The sequence below is a fragment of the Sesamum indicum genome, unplaced genomic scaffold (genome assembly GCF_000512975.1).
Source record: "Sesamum indicum cultivar Zhongzhi No. 13 unplaced genomic scaffold, S_indicum_v1.0 scaffold00132, whole genome shotgun sequence".
NCBI lineage: Eukaryota > Viridiplantae > Streptophyta > Magnoliopsida > Lamiales > Pedaliaceae > Sesamum > Sesamum indicum.
The window spans coordinates 415,206-422,321 of NW_011628056.1; the positions used below are offsets into that span (position 1 = coordinate 415,206).

The following is a 7,116-nucleotide window of genomic DNA, read 5'->3' on the forward strand; positions in this document are numbered from 1 at the left end:
TATACAACTCTAGGGTTCATTTGATCTGATATTATAGTATAAGAGTTTTCAAATCCACCATTATCTCTGTAGTTATTATTTTATTTGGGTTAATCACTTTGTGGATAAATTCCCAACCGATCTCATCATATTTTCTTCCATGATTCTTTTTAATTCCTCACTCTTTCTATTTCTCCCTCTCTGGCTTCTTGTTTCTCGTTATCTTATCGTGATGCCTATGTTCGTATGCTTTATATCTCTTCGACTTCTCTTTTAGTTTCTCTCTTTGCATTTCTCCTCTTTGGAATGGTCCCTTTTATCACATAGTCGATGTTGTGCCTCATAGTCACTACTGTATACGTTAATTGCCTGAACAAAGCATAATTAATTGCTTTCTTAGCCGCTATTACTTGTTTCTCAACAGAATATAAATTTGATGCTATTATTTGCTTAAAAATATACAAAATATAAATTTTGTACATTGTTACGTCCGAGAAACAATGAATCATATCGATGTATAATATTATCGAGTGATCTCATCATATTATCTTCCACGACAGTTTTAAAGTTTTGCTCTTTCTCTTGCACCTGGTTTCCATTATGTTAGTGTGCATGTGCGTGTGCATAGCTGGAGACTATTAGTTACTCAATGTATCCCATTTATAAAGTCTATTTCCATTGAGTGACCCCAAAATAATGGTTCTAAGCCTAAAAGTATTATTTTTCCCCGTAAATACCTTCTTGTTAAAGCAATGACGTGATGCTTCTAACTTTCATCTAATATATCCTAACTTTTTTGGTTTGTAATTCTGCAAGTTATCCACTTTCGCTCCTTGGAAAGGTCTGAAAAGGATGAAATTTTTTTACAACTGTGAGTTCAATAAAAGACAAACTTTTAATTCTAGAATGTAATTTCCTATGTTATGATTGGTAATATTGATCCACTTAACGCTGCTATTCAAATTTCACTAAGTGTGAAGGTCAAACCTTGATTCATATGATGAAGTTGTTAAGAGAGTAGCGAACCAACTCAGAGTTGATGATCCATCCAAACTATGGCTTACATTACACAATATCTACTCTCAACGACAAAAAGCTCATCCTATCACATATCGAGGAGTAGAAAACTAGTTAAAGATGCTGCTGCATTACGACCAAGTATGGATTCATACAACTCTAACTCGAGTTTCATTTGATCTGGAATTATTGTATAAGGGTTATCAAATCCACCATTATCTCTGTAGTTACTGTTTTATTTGGGTTCATCACTTTGTGGATAAATTCCCAAAAGATCTCATCATATTATCTTCCATGATTCTTTGCAATTCCTCGCTCTTTCTATTTCTCCCTCTCTTGCTCCTTGTTTCTTGTTATCTTAGTGTGATGACTATGTGTGTGTGCTTTATTCCTCTTTGACTTCTCTTTTATTTTCACTTTTTGCATTTCTCCTCCTTGAAATGGTCCCTTTTATCACATAGTCGATGTTGGGCCTCATATTGACTATTGTATACATTAATTGCCTGAACAAAGCATAATTAATTACTTTCCTAGCCCGTTTTATTTGTTTCACTACAAAAGGTTTTACCTATTGAATATTGTGGTATTTGATGCTATTATTTGCTTAAAAATATACACAATACAAAATTTGTACATTGTCACCTCCGAGAAACAATGAATCATATCGGAGTATAATATTATCGAGTGATCTCATCATATTATCTTCCACGACTCTTTAAAATTTTTGCTCTTTCTCTTGCACTTGGTCTTGATTCCCATTATCTTAGTGTGCATGTGCGTATGCATACCTGGACACTATTAGTTACTCAATGTACCCCATTTATATTATCTATGTCCTTTCAGTGACCCCAAAATAATGGTTCTAAGTCTAAAAGTATTCTTTTACCCCGTCACTACCTTCTTGTTAAAGCAACGATGTGATGCTTCTAACTTTCATCTAATATATCCTGACCTTTTTGGTTTTTAATTCTGCAGGTTATCCACTTTCGCGCCTTGAAAAGGCCTGAAAAGGATGAATTTTGTTTACAACTGTGAGTTCAATAAAAGACAGACTTTTAATTCTAGAGTGTAATTTCCTATGTCATGATTCGTAATATTGGTCCACTTCACACTGGTATTCAAATTTCACTAATTGTGAAGGTCAAAGCTTGATTCATATGATGAAGCTGTTAAGAGAGTAGCGAACCAACTCGGAGTCGATGATCCGTCCAAACTACGGCTTACCTCACACAACATCTACTCTTATCGACCAAAAGCTTATCCTATAAGATATTGAGGAGTAGAAAACTTGTTAGAGATGCTACTGCATTACGACCAACTACGAATTCATACAACTCTAAGTCGGGGTTCATTTGATGAGGGTGTGAAACTAACAAAGCATTACTTTCTTGCTTAGCTTTCTGATATTCTATACTTTGAAGTAGTGGATATACCTCTACCAGAATTACAAGAGTTGAGAATCCTCAAACTAGCTTTCAACTATGCGGCAAACTCTGAAGTGAGTATTCAATAATAAGTAGACTTTATGCTCCTATACAAGTGCATACATATGCAAGACTTGCAAATTTAGTATATATTTAGCAAACACTAAATATCTTATTTGTTTTCCATATATAGCTGGAAACCCACAGTATTAGGTTTCCAAAAGAAAGCACTGTTGGTGTCGTGCTCGAGCATCTCAAGGAGAAGGTAATATAGCTTACAAGTTATTACCGGAAGTGTTCGTGTGTGTGTTCATAGAATTCTAAGATTTGTCGTATAACATTGCATTATATGATTTTTAACTGTTGCAATGTTTACGTTAAACAGGTGAAACTCTCTTGTCCAAATGCAGAGCTCAGGTTGCTGGAAGTATTATCGCACAAGATCTATAAGGTCCTGAATTATTGCATCTTCTTTTTGTTTCATTCATTAGTTTTGGAATATTAATATCAAAATAATATTCTTCTAAACTTTTACTTAATAATCCAACTTAAATAGTTAAATTTAATTTATTTTATGCTGAAAAATCTTGTATGGGTTGACTACACACAAATTGGACGTGTCGAAGATATGCACTCCGACATGGAAATTTAGTCTCAGTACTTGCTAGGTTTTGTATTTTTCCCTTGTGCTCTTCACTTAGTTAAATTGAATATTGTGTTTCCAAATGGATGTTAGAAATTCCTTATGTCTAGCCTTCTATGCTTATTTTTTTAAGTTGCTGAAACTCCAAGTTCCTACAGATATTTCCTAATAGTGATAAGATCGCTACAATAAATGACATCGTTGGACTTTACGAGCAGAGGAGGTCTGTTTCTATCTCTATACATATGTGTGTCTATGCCATGTTAATTGCTTGCCATGTTAGTACTGTGTCTTTGATAGGCTATGACACTTTTTCCTTTAAAATTGGCTTCCCCATATGTTCATCTTTAATATCAACAATTTCTCCACTTTTATAATTTCTCATTGCAGATTCCAGAGGAAGAGAAATTTCTTGGACCAAGTAAATGTTTGATTCATGTGTGTCACTTCATGCATGAGGACGCTCAAAATCAGACATTAGTATTTTTCAGTTTGATACTTCATAGTTTTCCTTAGATATTTGTACTCGTTCTACCTCTCTATTTCAACTGCAAGTGCATCTCTTTCATTTTCTTCTTTTTAAATCTTATATATTCATTTTGCTTCGGCTGCAAATTAAAACTCTTGGCGAACCATTTTTATTGATGATCAATGATGGTGAAACTTTGTCACGTATCAAGGTTCGTGTGCAGAACAAGTTGCAAGTACGAGATAAGGAATTTTCGAAGGTATTCCAGCCCGAGCCTAATTGTTACAATCACTTTAAATGAAGATGATGGTATGATACTTATGTGGTTAGGCGTGCTACAACTTTTACTTTCTGCTTGAATCTTCTCGATTTTATGCAGTGGAGATTTGCTTTTCTGCAGTATAGTCAAGCAGAATACTTGGGGGACTCAGATACTTTGTTCGATCATTTCCAGGTCTCACGAATTCTCTCACACAGACACACTTTGCCACAATATTTATATGCAGATGCGCTTAAATTTCATAATATGTATTGACTCTACAGAGAAGCATTAGTTATGTTTCTTGGGAGCAATATCTTGGACTGGAACACGTTAACAATACCCTTAGAAAGCTCCTGCAGCAAATTCGGTAATCTATACCTTGTTTTATTTTCATTTTTTTTAATAAATTTGATTGTTGCTCGATGTTCATAATGTTGCCGAAAGTTTTGCAAATAGGTTTTTAGCAAAGCTTTTGGCAAAATTATCAACATCGAGCAACAAAATCAAATTTATTAAAAAAAAATGAAAATAAAACAAGGTATAGATTACCTAATTTGCTGCAGGAGCCTTCTAGGGGTATTGTTAACGTGTTCCAGTCCAAGATATTGCTCCCAAGAAGCACAAATACTGCTTCTCTGTAGAGTCAAAACATAATATGAAATTTAAGTGCATCTGCATATAAATATTGTCACAGAGTGTGTCTGTGTGAGAGAGTGAGTGAGACCTAGAAATGGTTGAACAAAGTATCTGAGTCCTCCATGTATTCTACTTGACTATGCGACACAAAAGCAAATCTCCACTGCATAAAATCGAGAAGATTCAAGCTGAAAGTAGAAGCTGTAGCATGCCTAACCACATAAGCATCATACCATCATCTTCATTTAAAGTGATTGTAACAATTAGGCTCGGGCTGGAGTACCTTCTAAAATTCCTCATCTCGTACTTGCAACTTGTTCTGCACAAGAACCTAAATTCAAGAAAAAGTTTCACCATCATTGATCATCAATAAAAATGGCTCGCCAAGAGTTTTAATTCGCTGCCAGAAGCAAAATGAATATATAAGAATTAAAAGGAAGAAAATGAAAGAGATGCACTTGCAGTTGAAATACAGAGGTAGAATGAGTACAAATATCTAAGAAAAACTATGAAGTAACGAACCGAAATACTACCGTCTAGTTTTGAGCATCCTCATGCATGAAGTGACACACATGGATCAAACATTTACTTGGTCCAAGAAATTTCTCTTCCTCTGGAATCTGCAATGAGAAATTATAAAAGTGGAGAAATTGTTGATATTAAAGATGAACATATGGGGAAGCCAATTTTAAAGGAAAAAGTGTCATAGCCTATCAAAGACACAGTACTAACATGGCAAGCAATTAACAAGATATTTTTTGTTATGTGTATCACCTGAAGAATGAAAGCATTTTTATGCATAGACACACATATGTATAGAGATAGAAACAGACCTCCTCTGCGATCTTATCACTATTAGGAAATATCTGTAGGAACTTGGAGTTTCAGCAACTTAAAAAAATAAGCATAGAAGGCTAGAATAAGAAATTTCTAACATCCATTTGGAAACACAATATACAATTTACTAAGTGAAGAGCACATGGGCAAAATACAAAAACCTAGCAAGTACTGAGACTCAACTTCCAAGTCAGTGTACATATCTCCGACACGTGCAATTTGTGTGTAGTCAACCCATACAAGATTTTTCAGCGTAAAATAAATTGAATTTAACTATTTCAGTTGGATTATTAAGTAAATGTTTAGAAAAATATTATTTTGACATTATTATTATGAAACTAATGAATGAAACAAAAAGAAGATGCAATAATTCAAGACCTTATAGATCTTGTGCATACTACTTCCAGCAACCTGAGCTCTGCATTTGGACGAGAAAGTTTCACCTGTTTAATGTAAACATTGCAACAGTTAAAAATCATATAACGCTATGTTAAGCGACAAATCTTAGAATTCTAGGAACACACACGCAGACTCCCGGTAATAACTTGTCAGCTATATTACCTTGTCCTTGAGATGCTCAAGCACATCACCCACAGTGCTTTCTTTTGGCAGCCTAATACTGTGAGTTTCCAGCTATACATACCAAAACAAATAAGATATTTAATGTTTGCTAAATATATAATAACTTTGCAAGTCTTGCATATGTATGCCGCATATAATAACTTCAGAGTTTGCCGCATAGCTGAAAGCTAGTTTGTGGGTTCTCAACTCTTGCAATTCTGGCAGAGGTATATCCCCTACATCAAAGTGCAGAATACCAGAAAGCTGAACAAGAAATTAATGCTTTGTTAGTTTCACACCATCATCGAATGAACCCCGACTTAGAGTTGTATGAATGCGTACTTGGTCGTAATGCAGCAGCATCGCTAACAAGTTTTATGCTCCTCGATATCTTATAGGATGAGCTTTTGGTCGCTGAGAGTAGATATTGTGTGATGTAAGCCGTAGTTTGTCTTATAGGATGAGCTTTTGGTCGCTGAGAGTAGATATTGTGTGATGTAAGCCGTAGTTTGGACAGATCATTAACTCCGAGTTGGTTCGATACTTTATTAACATCTTCATCATATGAATCAAGCTTTGACCTTCATAATTAGTGGAATTTGAATAGCAGCGTTATGTGGATCAATATTACCAATCATAACATAGGAAATTACACTCTAGAATTAAAAGTCTATCTTCTATTGAACTCACAGTTGTATACAAAATTCATCCTTTTTAGGCCTTTCCCAGGAGCGAAAGTGGATAACCTGCAGAACAACAAACCAAAAAAGGCAGGATATATTAAATGAAAGTTAGAAGCATCACATCATTGTTTTAAAAAGAAGGTAGTTACAGGGAAAAATAATACTTTTTGACTTAGAACCGTTATTTTTTGGGGTCACTGAAAGGAAATAGATGTTATATATGGGGTACATTGAGTAACTAATAGAGTCCATGTATGCATAAGCAGATGCACACTAAGATAATGGGAATCAAGACCAGGTGCAAGAGAAAGAGCAAAAATTTTAAAGAATCGTGGAAGATAATATGATCAGATCACTTGATAATATAATACTCCGATATGATTCATTATTTCTCGGAGGTGACAATGTACAAATTTTATATTTTGTATATCTTTAAGCGGATAATAGTATCAAATATCAAAATACTTCAATAGGTAAAACCTTTTGTAGTCAAACAAATAATACGGGCTAGGAAAGTAATTAATAATGCTTTGTTCAGGCAATTAACGTATACAGTCAATATGAGGCACAACATCAACTATGTGATAAAAGGGACCATTTCAAGG

General features: G+C 34.5%; 1 long non-coding RNA gene across 1 annotated transcript; it reads right to left on the bottom strand.

The window, feature by feature from the left end:
* Positions 1–5,833: 5,833 nt before the first annotated feature.
* LOC105179281 lies at positions 5,834–6,202 on the bottom strand. Its single transcript, XR_002286313.1, has 3 exons — positions 6,171–6,202; positions 5,991–6,092; positions 5,834–5,900 (listed from the first exon to the last, which is right to left on the bottom strand). It is a non-coding gene; the product is annotated as an uncharacterized LOC105179281 (long non-coding RNA).
* Positions 6,203–7,116: the final 914 nt, after the last annotated feature.